The sequence below is a fragment of the Melospiza melodia genome, chromosome Z (assembly GCF_035770615.1).
Source record: "Melospiza melodia melodia isolate bMelMel2 chromosome Z, bMelMel2.pri, whole genome shotgun sequence".
Classification (NCBI taxonomy): domain Eukaryota; kingdom Metazoa; phylum Chordata; class Aves; order Passeriformes; family Passerellidae; genus Melospiza; species Melospiza melodia.
Window position 1 is genome coordinate 63182707 of NC_086226.1, and position 19834 is coordinate 63202540.

A 19834-nucleotide genomic window follows, 5' to 3' on the forward strand; every position below is an offset into this window, starting at 1 on the left:
AAGAAAAAAATCCAAATTTCAAAGCAGGCTAGTACCATGGTTGGTACTTCACCAGTTCTTGTAGTTTTATTTTTTGTTCTCATAGAAACATGGCACACTTTCATTCAAGCCAAAAATCTGAGGGAACCTAAAAGGGATTTAAGAATGGAAGCGAGGTTCTAACTCAATTTTGCTTCTTATTAAAAAAAAAATTAAAGGCCAATATATTTCAAAAGGGACTAAAGGTATTGATTTAAGAAACCAAAACGAGATGCCAGACTTCTAGAGTGATTATGCAATGCTTCTTATACTGCATCAATTTGAAATACCCCAAGTCGTTAATCACCAGTGACTAACATCATCTTCAAAGTTCATAGAAGGAATAAATGTGTTGCTGTCCATGGCTGGGAACCTTAGCAGACTAAGATTCATTAATCAGAGCTGTCTTTTCCTCAAGGAAAATGACAGCTCTTATAAATTTTATCTGTAGTTTTCATACGTGTGGGTGATTTGGCTGACTCATTAATCCAAACAGAGATTGTTAATCAGTGGATGACTGCTATGCGTGCCACAAAACCATGATTCAGATTTGCTCCTTTATGGAAATGCCTGATTGAAATAATAGTATGTCTTACATTAAGCTGTAGCCTTCTTATTTTGATCTTTGTTTTCCTAAGAAAAATGGCTCATGTCTGCCTCCTCCAAATCTTTGCTTTTCTTTGCCAATCTCCAAGACATTCAGCAATAAAGTGGCAACCTCAGTCTCTAGCTGTCACGAGGTTTATGATAGCAGGTGGCTGGGTCAAGAGACACTACATCAGTTAGCCCTCTTGATGGAAAGAGCTGCAGTCCTTACCAAACCTGGGAAGGAAGAAGGGGTACAGGAGTCAAGCTTTCACTTCCTTTGTTAGGCTGAGTGAGTGTGTCATTGCAGGAAATTCCTTTGTGGCCAATGCAGAAGGAGTTTTAGATAGGCAATTACAGACCTCCTGCTGAAATGTTTGCCCTTTTCCCACTCAGAGAGCTGATTTATTTCTTTGGTTTTGAGTGAACTAGTTCTTCTACAGTTGTGTAGAAAAACTATCCATGTGTGCAGTTACAGAATGGTACAGACACTGCAGAAGTGAAGAAGACTTAGAGGAGGTAGTTAGTATTCAAATCTTAGTATTCTCCAGTATAAGCTACTGTAAAAAGGTCAGTCATAAGCCTGAAAGTGTTGCAGGCTTTGGTACACGTTGTTGGACAAAGGCTAACCAACTCAAATCAGCAATTCCTTTACTAAAGCTATTAAAAAGAGATATGAAAAAAGCTCAACCCAGAACTTTCTGAGCTTTATAGTGGCTACATTTTAGAAAAAAGCCTTCATTCTAAATGTCTTTTCAAAACCTGTCATAAATTCACAGCTTCAACTACATCGTAGTTCAGCATACCTTGTTTTGAAAGTAAGAGGAATGCACTAGTGTCAGTTTGAAAATGCAATAAATCTAACAAGCCAGGTGGCTTTAGGTCATGGCATGTAACCTTGAGACTGCCACATAACCTCTTTGGTTCAATAACAAAAGGGGGGACACCCAAAGGGGGGACACCCATTTCATTTCCCTTACCAATACTTTCAAGTTTCCTGCAAAAGAGAAGTGTGTTTGCAGAATATCTGAAAAGTGATAAATGGGGAATTGACTTTTGCATACACTTAATACATTTTCTGTAAAACTTAAGAAAAAACAAATCCAAACTTCATATGCTCTTTCCTCCACTTTCTCTCTTTGCTCTCTTTCTCCCCTCCTACAAACTTTCAAAGTTTGTTTTAATTTTTTTCCTCCTTTTCTCTCTTAGGACTAATTTGTGCTTAATTTTCCCCCTGTTTAGTTTGCCTAGCAGATCTCAGGGTGCCTATCTCCCAGCCTCCCTTCATTCCTCTTGCACAGCCCATTACTTTGCTCCTTGGCCATTCTCTTAGATAAAAAAGAAAAATACTATGCAGTATCAGATGATGGAGAAGTGGAGGAAAAAGGTAAAGATTTATGGGTAGGTTCAGTGATTTTAAGGAGGAATATAGTCCAAACACCTTCACTGTCAACATCTACAAGAGATTTGCTTTCAATTTGAGGTGTCTAAGACTGTCTTTGGACAATTATCCCACAAAATTACATTAGTATCTCATCCAAAATAAATAGTGACTTTGGTGACTTTCACTCACCATTAAACTTTTCTCTATGTCGAAGGTTCTGTCTGTTCCTTCTTCCTGGTATACTCTTCCAGGTATATGTCACAGAAGGAGGAAACTTGTTCCCTTGTGAGACAGGGTCACAAAGATCAACCAGAAAAAAAGTGATTTACAGTAAAGGGCCTTGCCTTGCCAAGTGCCTTGCGAAGGTGGTTATTTTTCACTAAGTCACATTATCTATCTGAATGTTAAATTAAAAAAGGTAGTTCCTAGGTGTGGGCACAGCTCTTGAAAGGTCCAGGTCACTAGCAAACTGGTTTAATCAAACAGCTTTAGACATCCTGTTTGCCCTTCATATATACATACATTTGAATCCTTTTCAAATCTGGGAGTCTCTGCCTAAAGTTGGGTAGCTCACATGCTTCTGTGGAACTTCATGGTAATTAGGTGGTGGTGTTAGTAGTTCCTGCTTCAAGAAAGGCTGTGAGAATCACCCACATGGTGCAGATCCAGGTATTTCACTGGGTGGTTCGTGTCTCTTAGCACAGAAGGTCTCATGCAGAATCCCTGTAGCTCTTTCAGTCACAACAGAAAATCCCATAAAGTTCCTTCTAAAGCTGCTCAGGAGGTGGTTTCTCCCTGTGCCTGCAGGTGCAGCCTGTTCTTGCTGTACTTAAGTCCAGCCATATGATGCAGCTTATCATAAGATAACTTTTTCATCATGGACTATAACTATTTCTTCAGAGTGGGGTGGCTGTTTTGTGGCTGTGGTTGGCACAGTATGAATATGCTAGTCCCCCAAATGGATATAATCAGAAGGTGAACATATGAATTCCTGAGGTCTTGATGGCAAAAAATTATTATTATTATTGAGCCTTTTTTACTTCCTATGTCGTTTTCCTGATTCCTAGATCAACAGCATACTTTACCTCAAAAGCTGCAGCAGCATCTGGAAACATTTGCACTCCAGTACATCTAATATTGTCACTGATCTGACAAACTTTAGCTTATCATTAGGATGTTCCCCTATTTTTCCTGCCACAAGAAACCTGATCATAAATTTAGAAATCCTATGGTAGACTTTCCTAACTACTTGTCCAATTCCATATGGATGAATTACCAGGTGACCACATTTATAAGGAAAAATGCTTTCCAACAGCGTACTGAACACCTCCATCTACTTCCAAGATAATTAATTAATCTGTTGTAATACCATTGTGAAAAATGCTATAGAGAAGCCTTGCAAAGAATTGGAAAGCTTAGGAGGGAAAGTCCAAGGATGCTCAGGACAGGTTTTAAAAGGAGATTGTTAAAAGCCTCAAAAATCCCCATGCCTTGCTGAAGATCACAACATGTGCTAATGTGTCTTCTTATGGAAGAAAGTATTTGCACTTCAGCACAAAAGACTATAGGTGATATGGGTCAGGATCAGTCAGGATGCCAGTGGTTTTCTTGGCCAGTCCTGGCTCATGTTCAGCCAGCCGTCAACCAGCACCTCTAGGTCCTTTTTCAACAGGCAGTTTTCCAGCCATTCTTCCTTAAGCCTGTGGCACTGCGTGGGGTTGTTGTAACCCAAGGACAGGACCCAGCACTTCATTTTGTCAAGCCTTATACAGCTGGCCTCAGCCTATCAATCCAACCTGCCCAGATCCTTCTGCAGAGCCTTCCTGCCCTGCAGCAGATCAACACTTCTGCCCAAGGAGACATCTGCAGGTTGACTGAAGGGACACTTGCTCCCTTGTCCAAATAATTGATAAAGATGTTAAACAAGAGTAACCCCAATAGTGAGCCCTGGGGAAAAGTGCTTGCAACCAGCTGCCAACTGGATGTAACTCCATTTGCCACCACTCTCTTAGTCCAGCTCTTCAGCTAGATATTTACCCAGCCAAGAGTGCACCAATCCAAGCCATGAACAGCCAGTTTCTCCAGGAGAAAGCTGTGGAAAATGGTGTCAAAGGCTTTGCCAAAGTTCACAGAGACAACATCCACCGCCTCCCTCATCCACTAAGTGGGTCATCCTGTTACAGAAGGAGATCAGGTTGGTCAGCCAGGCCCTGCGTTCCCTAAACCTCTGCTGGCTGGGCCTGATCCCCTGGTTGTCCTGTATGTGCTGCATAATGGCCCTCAATGTGGTTTGTTCCATTTGTTCCCCTGGCACCAGTGTCAGACTGAGAGGCCTGCAGTTCCCTGGATTGTCTCTCCAGCCCTTCCTGGCAGTGGGTGTCTAGACTAACTTCTGGTCACCTGGGACCTTCCTCTTCAGCCACACCTGCTGGCAAATAATTGAAAATTACTCAGTGACTCCACCAGCTCCCTCAGTACCCTTGGGTAGTACCATCTGGTCCCATGGACTTGTGCTTGTCTAAGTGGTAAATCAGCACATGCTGGATTCTCAGGAAGAAATTATTTTTGTTCCTTTTTCTAAATGTTCCTTTCTCCTGAAGTCTGCTCCTCTTTAGAGACTTTACTTCTGGCTTACCAGCTCTGCTTTTAATTTTGTACAGGTTGCATGGAAGTGTGTCTGCAATTAAATTGCTGGAATTTAAGTATTGATCTTTGTGGTTTGTACTTGTGTAGTCGATCAAAAGACTGACCAGTGTTCTTGTCAGTGTTCAATGTGGCAAACTAGAGCCAAATTAAAATTGATGGTCATGAAGAAGTCAGGAAGGTAAGCACCAGTCAGGAAGAGAACTTCCTCCTCAGTTTCAATGCAATATCTATAGGTGACAGTCACAGGGACCACACATTGCCTTGCACAATGCAGTAGACTGCTGATAACTTTCCTCTTACTGGAGCAAGCTCCAGGTTCTGAGAACAGAATATCCAAGATGAAGAACTCCTGGGACCTGAGAAAGAATTTCTGTTTTGCTTCTCCCTGCTGCCCTCTGCCCTCAGTATAAATTTCATAATTTAAAAGTATGTATATTGGTAAAGCTTTTGTGTTTAAAACCCAGATCATTGAAGGGATCTAAGCTGTGTTTATGTAAGGACTAGTTGCAAAAGATTCTTATTTCTTGAGTCACTAAATCCCTCACTATTTCTACTTTTCTATCTAATGCTCATCTCTGAAACATTCAGAGGTTTTCTGGTGAGGAGGACTTCATAACCAGAAGTTTCTAATTGCTAGCTAACAGTTACATGCTCTGGCAAGAGCATTAATCTTTCATTTACCAGAGGAAATATTTGTAAGACTAGAGATACTTAAATGTCTGGTATTTGCTTTTTCCTCTTTTACAAATGATTGCTGAATCAGTTTGTCTCATACAGTTCAGTGGATTTGACTAGGGAATGAACTTGATTTATTTGACATTGAGACCAGAGAGAAAATGAAGGATTTTTTTTCCATGGGAAATGGAGGACCTTGAAAGCCAAGTAACAGTGACGATTGAACAGCTCAAGTGGGTTGGAATGATTGAGGGTATAGTTAAATATTTATCACTTGGGTTTAAACCTCTCTGAATTTTATAGTATCCTTAATTGATAAAAAACAATTATGCAGATCAGTTTAGGAATAAAACTGTTTAGCTAGAGACTCAGAAAATGCTTTATCAATTCTTTAGCAAGGACAACAGGGAGAAAGATATCAACTCACCAAACCCAAAATATTAAAGGTTGTTGAAGGAAACAGGAATTTCCTACTATTCTATAGATGCAGGAGTTTGCACAACAGTTATGGTGTTAAACACTTATGGTTATTATGCTTATGCTCAGGTAACATCTATAACAAAATGCTGAACAATATTTCAGAATGTCAGAATTTGGGAAGCAGTGAACCTCCAAATAGTCTCTTGCCAAGAGAGTTAGCTGGTTGATTGGCCTGTCACCTATGCAGCTGTGTCTGTAGGGGGTGGTAGCTCACAGCTCCTCCTGTGAAGGACCTCCAGGTCTTTATTTTTAGATCAGAGGATTAATAGACCACATCTCTGAAGCCAGAATATCGCTGTAGTGAAACTGACATTCAAATTACTGTCTTCCAGTGGTTCCTGGGCAAGAGTGAAGTTATCATTCGGTCCTTAGGATGACCATGCAGGATCTATAATGTAAGAATGGCAGTGCTTGGTCTGGGGATAACTAAAGAAGCGACACAGCTGCTCTACCTTATCCTCCTTTGTGCAGGGATCTTGAGTGATCTCCAAATGCCCCTTCCAACCTCACACATTCTGTGTGTGTGTTCTGAAAATGCCTATATCTTACAGACTGGCCCATTAGAATATGTGCTTGAATTTTGTGCCTGGTGCATATGTGTATAAGAAATAAGCTGGTCAATGCCTGAGCTCTTTGGTTTTAGGCTGCAAGATGTTTGAGTCCAGCCCTGAGATCTTCAATTTCTCCATGATTCTCAGGGACCAAAGTGAGGCTGTAGTTCTCTAAATTATCTTTCTTACTGTTTTCAAAGACAAGTGAAATAATTACTGTTCTCCAGTACTGGGGGACTTGCCTGGTCACCATGATCTCAAAAAGGTGATATCTGGGGAGTAGCCTTGCAATGGCATCAACAGACTCTCTCAGCACTCGCAGTCTCATTCACAGACCTACAGAATTGATGTAGCTCTTGTGCTCTGAGAAACTACTGGATATTAGTTCTCAATATTTCTCTTCCTAAACACTTTATCATAGTAAGTCTTAAATTAGAGTAATTCTGTCCTTTATTTTCCTACTTTGTGCTTTATTAATTTTATTTGCTACTTTTCTGCTTTGCTTATGAAAATGTGTTGCTTTGTTGGGTTTCTTGTAATTTCTTTGTTTATACCATTAACATTCTCATGCTACCAGTTCCTTTTCACTGTTAGAAGACCTAAAGAAAGTTAAAAAACCTTCTTTTACCTGAGATGTCTGGGGTGCTTTTTTGTCAACAAGTTCTCAGATTCTGTTCCATGAATTGTTTTAGTGAGGAAATGTTTCTGGAAGGTAGAGATTCAATTTACCCATGTTCACATCATGCTCTTATTTGGGTGAAAATTGTGAAGACTAATGCATGTAAAGCAAACTTCAAGATTCTTTTAAATGCAGTTTCTAGTTCTCCTCAAGTCACTCAGAAATTCAGTAGTTTGACCACAGCTCACTGACTGCAATGCAAACAAAAACTTTCACTTCTCTTCTAATATCCAGTGTTGTAGTTCAGAAAAGGCACTCTAATTGTGATATTAGATGCTTTAGTCACTGGCAAAGCTTATATTGCAGAGACACCACTTATGTCTAACACACACTTTAATGGTACTGCCGAAGGCATTAGCACTGATGTTGGGTGATGAGGTTGCGAAGAGAGCAAACCACTGCCTGTGCTCTGAGGGTCACAAATCTTGTCACAATGGGTATATTACCGTAAATTGTTGTAGTAGACATGGTCGTATCATCTTGATTAAGGTGCCATCTTCTAAAAAAAATTCTATAGCAAGAGAAAGTCAACACCTATACACCGTGGCCTTAATGGTTTTCCCAATTTGTAGTGTTTGGTCTGGAAACACTAGGAAAAAACAGGACAACCAAACAAGAAAAGCAGGCATACAGTTTATAATTTCCTGCACATACTTATAGTTTGTTACTTTTTCTTTTGGATACTTGAACCCCAGTTCCAGGGGTCAGATAGGAAGCCCCATTATTTTCTACAACACACAGCAAAGTAATTTGTGGTTAAACTGGAAACAGAATTTATATTTCAGATAGACAAGATGCACTCATGTAACTACATAACCCTTGAACTGAAACAAAGCAAATCTAAAATGCTGACATATTTTCCATTAACTCAGGCTTAGCATCTGGAAAACATAGCTCCCAGAGCCAAGCACAGCCCCTGTCTTGGCACACAATAAAAGCTTAGTAGTTTGTAGAACATGGAGGGCTTGTGCCATATCAGATAGCCCATTTCCAATGGCATTTTTAGACAAGGTGGAAGATTGTCTCATGGCTCATTCTTTGTTGGAAAGGAAGAAAGGAAAGAGGGAAATATGCAGGTATTTTAAAGGATCACATTCAAAATATGTGCATATTTGAGAAGGTGAAGATTGGTTTGGTGTCTTTAGTCTTTGGACAGGTGAATTTTTAAGTACTTGCCTTTGCAAGTTAAACGTTCAGCTGTTTGGTACAAACTTGAACTTGGCATGGGCTTCCCAAGCTTTGTGCATGCTCTTTGACCTATGAATTCACACCTTCAGGAAGACAGGATCTTGTCATTTTATCAGTCAGGAGTGTTTTGAGCCACCTACACTTTGATACAGTGTGCCTTGTGACCAGCACTCTTATTAAAATTTCTCCTTCCACCGAGATCCTACTGAAGTTTCCACTCTCATCAGTTGGAAAGACACCTGTGCGCTTTTGAGGAAAACCTTTCAGCAATGCACAGGCACATCCTGCCTAAAAGCCAACCACCTTTGCTGATGTCACCTTCCTGCTCACAAGTTGCATGGATTTTTCAAGGCTGGGCACACAGCCTCTACTCCTACCCCTGCTCTCTGCTGGTGTGGCCTCACCTTGAGTGTTATGTTCAGTTCCAGGCACCTCAATGTAAGAAAAGTATCAAGCCATTAATATCCAAAGGAGGGCAGTGAAGACAGCTTTGATGGGAAGCCATTCCAGCAGTGGCTGAGGTCAGTTGGTCTGTTCAGCCTGGAGGAGACTGAGGGGGCATTGGAGTTTCCAACATCCTCACCAGGGGCAACACACGGGCAGGCACTGATCTCGCCTCTGTGGTGACCAGTGACAGAACCGGAGGGAATGGACTGAAGTTGCGTCAGCAGTGCTTTAGGCTAGGTATCAGGAAAAGGTTCTTCCCCCAGAGGGTGGTTGGGCACTGGAACAGGTCCCCCAGGGAAGTGGTCACACCACCAACCCTGACAGAGCTCAAGAAGCCTTTGGACAATGTTCTCAGGCACATGGTGTGATTCTGTGATTCTCAGGGGTGTCCTGTGCAAGGATGAGAGAGTTGGACTCGATGATCCTGTTGGCTCCTTTCCAACCCAGCGTACTGTGCGGTTCTGTGACCGGGACGTGGCTCGGGCCCAGGCCTGTCGGGGGCTCCGGACCCCCTTTCGCCGGCCCCGCTGCCCGGGGGAGGGAAGGAGGGGGCGGCCGGCGCCGTGCCCGGGTGAGCGCCCCGCGCGCATGCGCCGCGAGCGCGGCGCCCCCGCTCGGCTCTGCTCGGGCCGCACTCGGCTATTTCCGCCTCTTTGTTTTAAACTCCGGGCCGAGCCCTTTAAATCCCCCGTTTTTCTTTTTAAAATTTTCTTGGGAAAGGGAAGAGGGGCCGGTGGTTCCCTCCGCCTGGCGTTTCCGACTCCTGTGCTCTCTGCCCTGCGGTGGCGCTCGGAGAAGGACGGGCCGGGGAGCGGAGGGTCGGCGGCGGCGGGGGGAGCCCCCGCTGTAGCCCCGAGCGGCGGCCGCGCCCCCCTCCGTCAGGTCAGTGCGGGGCCGGGGCGGGCGTGGGGGTCCCGGCCTTGCCCCGCCGAGGGGCTGAGGGGCAGCCGAGGGGCTCGGGGGCGGGGCGGGCCCGGCGCCCCCCCGCCCTTCTGCGGGGTATTTGCGGTGTGGGCTGCGGGGTGAGGAGGGGGTGCGGGCCGAGCGTCTTCTCCGCCCCGACGGCTTAGGGGGCTGCGGAGGAGCGGGCTGGGGCTGGGGGGGCCGCGCTGGAACTTTCGGGGCGGGCGTGGGGTGGTCGCAGGCGGGGTGGGGGGCTTTGTGGGGTTCCTCTCCCGAAACTGTCAGGGAGTCTCCGTGGGCCAGGGGAGCGACTGTCCCTGTCCTGCCGCGTGTGCCCACCGCGGGGGAAGGAGGCTCTCGGTGCTGGGGGAAAGGCAACCCGCACACCCCCCGCCCCACCCGTTCTTGCCCGCGGGAGGAGTTGCGGTTGTGTGGAGGGGCCTGGGCAGGGAACAGAATCCCACGGCTTGGGGAGAAGGGGTCTCTTTGAGTGGAGGGGTGAAGATGGCGTTTCCAGTAAGGTGGAGATAGAGGGGACACGTCCCTTGGGTGTGCGACTTCAGCCGTGCAGGTATGTGGCTCCAGTGTTGTGTATCTATGATATGAAGTTGTGAGAAATAGGAAATGAATTGGTACTCGTAGGTAAAGTACCGGGGCTTGTTTTGCAGTCTGTAGTCTGTTTTGCAGTCTATAGTCTGTAGTCTCTTTTACAGTGTAGAAACAAATACACATGTATGCGCACATGCACACGTACATACATGTGTATGTGTTCAGTATTAAGAAATTTGGAAAGTTTTGTAAACCACTGAGTTCTAGTAACTTGTGGTGTCACATTTGGCCTTTTAAGTTGGTCACTTCTATCCTCAGAATGTTGGGTGTTACTTCAGTGTCCTGTGTGGAAAGTTTTGCATGTCCCAAAGTTTATAAGGTTCGAAGAGGTTTGATTATTGAGGGTTATCAAGCGCTTGGATGTTCTTTTGCTGCTTCACATATTTGCAATTTCTCCTTTTTTTCCTTTTTTTTTCTTTTTTTTTTTTTTTTTTTTTTTTTGCTTACAAAACTGCGCAGGCTTTCTGTCAGATCAGTTTAGGCTCTTCTTGTTTTCTGTATGAAATGCATGCCTCTGAGAAACCAGTTCAAGAAATTCTGGTTTATTACCCCTACATCCTCTAGAATGTTCTGAAAATATTTTCTTTGGTGTTTTTCAAAATAATACTGTGTATTTTCTTCCAGAGTATCACAGAAGAATTAAGTCCATGGATGAAAAGCTTTGAATTTAAAAAAAAAAAAATTGAGATGAGCCTTTATGTTTAAGGAGCATCCCATGTATTTGTCCTCCATTATAGATTGTTTTTGTTTATACAGAATGAACAATTAAGCATGTGGTAGCTGTGTTGTTAGGAGTCATTTTAGTTCTAGGTACTGTGCTGTTAAAAGATTATTATTAGTTATTTTTGGGTAGGATACTTGTGAAGTTTTCTGTTCATTCTTTTAGTGGCAGATCAGATTAGAATCTCAACTGTGTTACTCATCATGTGTCTCATAAAGGCGCTCTGAAATTCATTAAATTCTTTTGTGACAAGGGGAATAGAAACAGCAACTTTGTACACTTTCAGTAGCATTACTATTTCTTTTGAGGCTGTACTTGTAGACTGCTTATAATATGTTTAAGGGAATACAGAAGCTGTGCAGAACCCAAGATATGTGGTGGAAGCACATAGGATGCATTAGAAGAGGGTCATGCGACTTTCTACAGAAAGCTTGGAAATATAACATTTCATAAGCCAGTTCTGGAGGAAAATTTATTAGATTTCTCTCTGTGGGCTGATGTGGCTGATTTGATCTTGTTACTCTGCTGTCACTGTTGGAAATCAAGACTGAACACTTGTAAATGTTACAATAAAGTAGACTTAGAGTTTGTAATTATCCTAGCCTAATAGTAATGCCAAGAATGGCAGAAATTAATTGCCATGGTATGAAAGATTTCTGCTACTAAGAGGCTGTAAAGTACAGCTTTTAGTCGCTGCAGCTGTCCTGGTCTTACATCTCCTGTCCACTTACATGATTTAGAGGAGGTCATCTCAAAGCTTTATATTTGAGATACAGGTAAGTTTTCTTGTCGAGAGCCATTCTACGCTTACTTTATTAGCTTTCATTTCTTTTTTCCCATATGGCCATTCAATATAGGTAGTGTGGCCTTTTTAGCTTTTATCATGTAATGAACTCCCAAGACTGAAATAATTCCGGATAAAATTCCTGAACTCTTTGGGTGACACCGTGAGAAGAAGTTGAAGCATTTCCATTGAAACTCTTAAGTGGAGCTACTAAGCTCTGAGCTGCAAAGTGGCTGTGGACATGATGTTTGAAAAGCATGCATGTTGATAGCCTTTCACTCTACAACTACTGTTCTAAATTACAATACTGGCTTACAAGAAAGTATAAGGACATCTTGTATTTTATACAATAAATATTTTCTCTACTTCTTGCTTTGGAACTGTTGCTGTTTGGTACATGTATATAGTAAGTCAGTAGTTACTAAGTGGGAATTTGTTTTGATAGTAGCATTTAGAGATGCAGTTGATTTAAGACTGTCAGCATTCCTGAGAGGCTATTCATCTGAACCCTGGTCTCTTTTTGTCAGTGCTACTAAAGATGTTCAGTGATTTTTAAACTCTGATTTTCTGGGTTAGGTTTGCTGTTATATTTAAAGGAAATGGGGAGGAAAACCTTCTCAGGGCAATCTGACTGCAGTGGGTTAGAAGCCAGGCAGACGGTGCCCATGTCTTTTAGCTTACACAAGACTTATTTGGAAGCTCTGTCTCGAAGTAGTTTTGCATTACTTACACCACCCTTCTTAAAATACAAGCTTGCTGTATTAGACTGCAAGTTTAGGTGGTATGTGAAAGTCTTGCAAGCAGTACAAGAGAAAAAAGAATCAGGTTATTCTGTGTTAAAAGCAATCTTACCTATTGTGATATGTAACACATTTTCATTGCTAACTGAAGAAACACTATAAATAGTGGTTTGTTCTATAATTGCTCTGAGGAGCCTAGAGAAAACTTGCTGCTTTTATTGAAATTCATACAGTCATAGCCTGTTTGGGTTGGAAGGGACCTTAAACGTAAATTTGTTCCAACTTCTCTACTGTGGACAGGGACACCTCCCACTAGACCCAGTTCTCCAGGCAGCTTCCAAATTTGCCTTGAACACCTCTAGGGATGGAGCATCCACAGCTTCTCTGGGCAACCTCTTTCAGTGCCTCACCACCCTTACAGCAAAGAGTTTGCTTGCAGTCTAAACCTCCTGTCTTTCACTTTGAAGCTATTCCACCTTGTCCTGTCAGTAAATGCTCTTGTAAAAAGTCCTTGTCTTTTCTTGTAGACTCCCTTCAAGTACTAGAAGGCTGCTGTTAGGTCACCCTAAAGCTTTCTCTTTTCCAGGCTGAGAAACCCCAGTTTGCTCAGCCTTTCCTTGTAGGAGCTGCTCTAACCCTCTGATCGTCTCGATGGCCTTCTCTGGACTTGCTGCAGCAGGTCCATGTCCTTCCTGTGCTGCGAGCCCAGAGCTGCATGCAGGGTTAGGGTAGACCCATGTGCGGTCTCACCAGAGCAGAGCAGCAGAATCCGCTCCCTGGCCCTGCTGGCCACCACCTGAAGCCCAAATCCTTCTCCCCAGGGCGGCTCTCCGTCTGTTTATCTGCCAGCTTGATTGCCTCACCAAGGCTTCCAGGTCTGGATGCAGCTCTGAGCTCTTGCTCAGGAGTCCCTGACCTTGGGAACCCCCCTGTACATCTTGATCTAGTGCTCACCCTCGCACTTACCTCAGTCACTGCTGGTGATGCTGCCTCATTGTCTGACTGAAAATTAGCTTTTCTCAAGTCAATTTTACTGAATAAGTGCATCTGTACTTAAATCAACAGAATATTAAATTGAAATGCTCAGTGTGGTGAGAACTAATTGGACTGAAAAACCTTATGTGCTGCTGGTAGTTTGACTGAAGTTTGTAGAGACCTGAAGTTTTGCAATCATACCGAAGAGCCAGCATTGTAGGAACAAATAAACCAGCAGTGAGTTCTTCAATGACATTATTTTCTTTCCACATCTGCCTTTTATCTCTTTAATCAGAAACAATACTTTAGACTTGGAACTTCACACTATATGTAGGAACTTAAGGGTCTCTTTATTCCTTTGACAAACACAACATGTACTTTCCAAAAATAGGGGATGGTACAGATCATTAAAAGTAGGGGGAATGACAAACTCTGGTGGGCTCAAGTTACTTGTTCTTTGTGCCAGAAGATGAGTGTTCTCACAGTTATGGCTGCCTCTTTCAAATCACAATTTTAAGTTGATGGAGCCAGTGGGGAAATTGTTGAGGAGGTGGGGGTGAGAACTGGAGTAAATCAAGTTATGTATGGTAGCATTATGATAGTGCAGGGATTGTAAGGAAGAAATATGCAAGAGTGATAATCAGGGTTTTTTGTAGTTTTGTTGCCAATAGAAGAACTTGAACTAGCTCTGACACTATTTTTCATCTTTGCAAAGTGGTATGGAGAAGACTTACTCTTCCTGCAGATGTCTATATTGGAGGATCTTAAGAGATAACTGTTTTGTATTCTGAATTTTTAACTGACAGTAACTTAGAACTTTGTCTACATTAAAAAGGTTTGTGTTCTGGCAGCAGTAAGGATCCTTTTTGTTTGATACTGAGACTGTCCTTATTGCTGGAAACTGTTGATTTATCAATAGCATTAAGTTAATTTTGATTTAAGACAGAAAGCATTCTGTGTATGTTTGGTGTCAATGAGAAAATGCTGTGCAGTAATTAGAGAGGAAAAGTTAATTTTTTAGGTTCATGGAATGAGTTTGTTATTTGCCAACTTGGCAAATCACTGTTTTGTCAAGATTTTCCCTTAAGAACTCTTTTTTCTCTCTACATAACGAGACAGCATACAATGCCTTCTCTAGCTGATTATTATCCAGTAACATCACAGTTATTATATATAATGCAATTTTTGTTTGAATTATGATTATATTATACCAGTACAGGTCATCTTTGTTATTCTTTTACAATATGCATGTAAACATTACAGTTTTTGTAATCATGAATGTCATTTTTTCATGCAAATATGTCAGTGCAGTGTTTGATGAATTTTCAGGGAATGTGTTATGCTGTATAATTTTTTCTGGTTTGTCACTTGAAAGAAGAATCTGAAAGATACAGTACAGCTGGCTAAGTTAGAAATTTTTTATTTATTAATAATTGTATGTGACACTGTTGTATTTGGACTATTGAGTATAGAGACTGGCATAATAAAGGCCATGGATCAGTTGATTACTTAATTAAAGGACATTGCCAAATTTATTTTAACTGCCTAGACAAATGTTTTTACAATAAATTATTTGTTTTGCTGTGCAATGGCAATCAGTAGAAGAGATCTGAGGAACAGGATTTTTTTGTTTGTTTGTTTTGTTTTGTTTTTTTTTCAACATCTTATCCATACAAAGTACCATCTTTTGTTCCTTCAGAGTGACTTTTCCCAAAATTTGTTGGAACATGGACACATTTAGAAGCTTAAGCTTTGTCTTGGCACTAACATCAAGGTGGTCTGGGATCCTAACTCCTGCATTTCAAATGATTGTATTTCCTACCTTTTTGTTGTGATAATAACTGGATTTTCTTTTATTTACTTTTTTCCCCCTAATATATAAATTAATTTCTGGACACAAGGACTCAGATACTGATATCAGGATTCAAAATAGGAAGAGGTAAGGAAATTTTTTATGTGCTTTGTAAGTACCTAATCATGCGTGCTGCTAAAAGTGTATATACGCCCCTGTTCCTACATCCAAGTATTTACATTTTAGAATGTAACTTCTGTCAAATCTATATCTATTAAAGATACTTCTAATGATATTTCATCACTTTAAGAAAGTGCTAACACACTGTATTCAAACCCATCTTCCTAATGCTTGGAAAGATTTTCTTTCCATCTTGGAGTTAGTCCTTTCCTCTGAGGTCTGAACCCCACACCAGTGTACTGTGTTTGTCTGATTGCTTCTGTCTGTACTCAGGGGAGCCCCTAAGTACAGGGGCTGTTTACTGTCTGTTTTTGAAGCTTTACCAAACCTTTTTTAGGAAAAAGCAAGCATAACTTGTTAAATGCTCGCTTAAAATGTCTTACCCCTATGTGCAAATTGTTCTTACCACGTGCAAAAGACTACACTTGTGGAAAAGTTCCATGGTGCGGAAAGTGTAGTAAAAATTACACTTTTGTGTGAAATCCGTGGCCTTAGAGAAAAATGTTTACCTTTTTTAGTAACATTTGCATGGATTTATTTAATTTGTTAAATGAAGTAAGTAATTAAACTATGTTTTCCTGTAGCACTTGCCTTAAACTAATTGCAAAGTAGACTTCCATCTTAAATCAATTTATGCTTTAAGATCATGCTTTTTTTCTTGAGGTGCCATAAGATGATGATTACTTCACAGATATTTAGTTTGAATATTGGCAAAATAAAGTTCTCTGATTTATGCTTGTTCTCAGATAAATTTCAGATGGACAGTATTTTTCTATTTTCCTTTGAAAAATCCACGTAGGCCTTTTCTGTGACTGAAATTACTGCTTTTTCATATCATGTATTCTTGTTAATAGTAGTGTTAGACTTGGTAGTACCAGAGTAAGTAATTTATTTTCATATCAGTTTATTAATTTTCTGTTTCTAGTCTTGTACTTCTCTGTCTAGATTGGCTAGAATGAAGTAGAAACCCCTCCCAAGATCAAGCTATTCTGCAACAATTTAAGAAGACTTGTATTTATATTGGTGAAATACTTCATTTGTCATTTTTTGACCATTGGCCATAGGAAAAGTAGCCTAGTGTTGTAAATGGCACCACACCACTCCAGGTGGAGCAGTTTTCTTCTCTTCACTTTCTTGCTTGTGAGATTCTTTCAAGTTTTTTAAAAAGTCACCAGAACTGATCTATGTGGTATTAAGTGAATCTTGGCACTTCAAGGTTTCATTTTACTGTCTTAGAAATACATAGGTGTAAAAAGTACTGTTTCAGTTGCAGTAACTTTTAATGTAACATTTTAGGGAAAACCATAGATAGTGCCACTGGAAATTGTTTATCTAAATATGTTTTCTCTAATCTGTAGCAGTTATTCAAATTATGTAAAGTTATTTTATCCAGACAACAATAGCTCTTGAGTTGTGTGGTTAAGATTTTATCGCTAAAAATGGCTTGAATTTGGACAAAGTTTTGCAGATACAGGGAGGATAATATTTTGTTTTGTTTCCCATTGATTTTGTTTTTTTTTTTTTTTTTTTTTTTTTTGACAAAGATGTATTTTACCCTGGCCTTTTTTCTAATTTGCTGGATTTATCAATGCTATGGGTTGAAAATAATTGTAGGAGTAATTATTTATATAAGCTATTCTGTGATCAAATATATAAATCGATTATGGTCTTCTTTTGCTGCTTCCCTTAGGGAAGAGAAAGTACATCCTGTCCCCATTCTTCAGTTCCACTCTCCATCACTCCACCAAGTGGGTCAAATTACTTTCATAGTGGAACTTGATGTACATTTCCACAGCCAGTGCTCTGTCAGAGCATTTGTTCTCCAGTCACAAGCATCAGTTGCCAATGAATTGAATTTCTGGAGATGTTTGGAAAGTGTCTTAAGGGTTTTTTTTTTTTCCCCCTTAATCTTTAGTATGGGAAATCCAGGGTATAAGTAAATGCAAAAAGTTTCTCGAGTCCTCTTCTGTTTTAGGCCTGATGATACCATAGATATATTCACTGTAAGAGTGAAGAGAAGGGAAAAATGAGCTGCTTTTGCTTCTCCCCCAGATTCCTTAGCCATTTATGGTTTCCCATAAGTAACCTTTTTTTGACTTACTCATCCATTATCGCCATCTGCAGAGTATGACAATTTTAGCATTCAACTGGAAAAAAACCTCCAAATTCAGCTCTCTTCTCCCGACTTTAATCCAAAACCAAAGGAATGATTTTTAAAAAATTTTCCTCTGAAATTACATCTTTCTAGTATGAAGAGACCTATACATGGTAAATCCTGAGAAAAGAAAGTCTTCGAGATGCCCAGCATTTGCTTTGTGAAGATCGCTGGAGACACGGTCCTTTCTGAGCTTGTCAGCCAAACTTTTACTGGTGCATGCTTGTTGTGATGAATGTTGTGTTCTGAAGAATGGAGGGAGACAAGTGTCAGTGTGGGTGTCATCTATTAAAAAACTATTAAATTTTTAATAAAATTAGTAAGTTATTTTGGTTGTCTCTTATGGCATAGTTCAGTCACCAAAAGCAGGTCTTTGTGAATTGCAGAGGACTAAATTCAAGCCTACAGATACTACTAGTAGGCTGCAGTAGTTAATAACTTGCAGTGGAAGATTTTATTTTCTTTTCACTGCATGTCATACATCCATCTAGTATTTGAAATTTAGGGGTGTGTGAAAGAGATTTGGCTTTAAGAAATTCCTGAGGGTAGTTTAAAAGTATATCTAGAATGCAATTATTAAGATTAGTAGCAGAGATGATGTTTATTTATTTACTTATTCCTTGCATGGACTGTCAGGGTCTGTTTACGCTGAGCCTTTTCAGAGAATAGTTTATTTCTATAGTTTTTCAACAGCTTGTATCAATGGGCAGCTGAAAAGTTTTGGGTGGTAATGACTATCTGTTTGGATGGTAATTGTCAATTCTGTAAGTTCAGTGATGTTTCTAATGATGGATACCTTTTTTATACAGACTAAGGAAAAGATAATTATAAAAAGCTGTAGCTCATCAATGACTTGCCAGTGCTTTCTTTGTATTTTGCTGCTTTCTGATATTAAACTGTGGATTATAAAAGTTTTCATATATCAGAAAATCATTATGACCATCTGAAATGCTGTCATGACTCTTCACAGCAAAAAAACCATTTCAATTTTAGTAATTATTTTAGTCATTATTTGTCTGCTTTCATACTAGTTTTCCACATAGGTGTTTTTACTTCATTTCACATGTCTGTTAGTGCTGTCTTTTTTACTTGAAATTGGCAAGAGGTGACTGGTTATTCGGTTTCTTTTTGGACATCTTTATTTTCACTAACAATTTCGCATTACCTATAAAAGTTAACATCAATGTCTTGTTATAAGGGATTCTGAGAGTTTTGTGCAAAGATCTAAATGCAGAACATGTCTTCAACTCTTTTTTGGATTAAAACTAAACTATTCCAGAAACTGTAGAGTACCATTACCAGGACTGGATAAGGAAGAACAACCTAACTTTTGCACTGCTCAAGTATTATTTTCTGTATTTCTGTCTCCAGAGAGACAGCCTTCTGTCTGGCTAAATGACAAAAGACAAGACTGGAAAGGGAAACTTGTACTACCTGGATTATGTGGATCTTTTGTTAATGTTGCAGCAGGTACTGAGGTGCTTTTAAGAGAAACTGGTAACTAACTGCTTACCTTCTCTGGAATTCAGTTAACCAGCTGGTATTTGGCAATTTAGCAAGTGTTTCCTTGGCTACTCTTTACTGATTAAACTACAACTCTTAATGAACTAGGGGAAGGAAGTACAGACTATCATTTTGGCAGATCTTAATAATGTATGCTGTTAAAACAGCACTTGAGAGTTAATGTCAGGCAGGTTGGTGGATGTATCTCTTCTTTCACCTGCCTTTTTCCCTGAAGTTTCTCCTTGCTCTTTTGCTATATGAAGCCTGTATTGCCGTAAAGTTGCCTTCATCATTAATTTGTGGTAGTATCTGTTAAAATAAGCACCTGATCAATAAGAAGGTTTTGCTTTCAGGTGGTCATCTCCAGCAAGGGGAGTGGGCAGTTCCAATCAGCAGTTTCTAAAACTGCAGAAGTGAATGTGTCTAGGCTCTTGCACAAGTGAAACGAGCCTTGGGTGAGATTTCGTTGCCTTAGTAATTTAGACCTTTCAGCTCCCACATACTGCCAAGCAAATTTTCTCAATTTTAAATAAACCAGCAAATGTCACATCATGGCAGTGATTAGGTCACTGCAAAGAATTCAGATGTAAGTGCTGAAGTCTCTAATGGTGTTATGGTTCACTGTGGGCAATGTTCTTCATTGACACTGACGGACAAAATAGTGATGGTGTAATGGTGTCACTCTGCTTTTTGGTCAGAGTTTGAGGAAGCATCTGTTAATGACTTGATGCAATGTTTGGAATGATTGATATTCTATATTTACTATCAGATTTTCTTGAACTGTGACACATTATTCGGTTATGCAATGAAAAAAAATTG

The 19834-nt window shown here is 40.5% G+C and overlaps 1 protein-coding gene across 6 annotated transcripts in view; it reads left to right on the plus strand.

Annotated features, from left to right (window-relative positions):
• Positions 1-9260: 9260 nt before the first annotated feature.
• The window catches only part of PCGF3 (polycomb group ring finger 3), a 55349-nt gene continuing 44775 nt past the window's right edge, over positions 9261-19834 (plus strand). Inside the window, exons 1-2 of one of the 6 annotated variants that reach the window (XM_063181186.1) lie at positions 9491-9535; positions 15287-15324. The gene's annotated coding sequence lies outside the window, so the exon portion shown is untranslated. Of the gene's footprint in view, positions 9536-15286; positions 15325-19834 lie in introns of those variants that run through there. The other 5 variants (XM_063181183.1, XM_063181182.1, XM_063181187.1 and 2 more) reach the window with 5 other exon arrangements.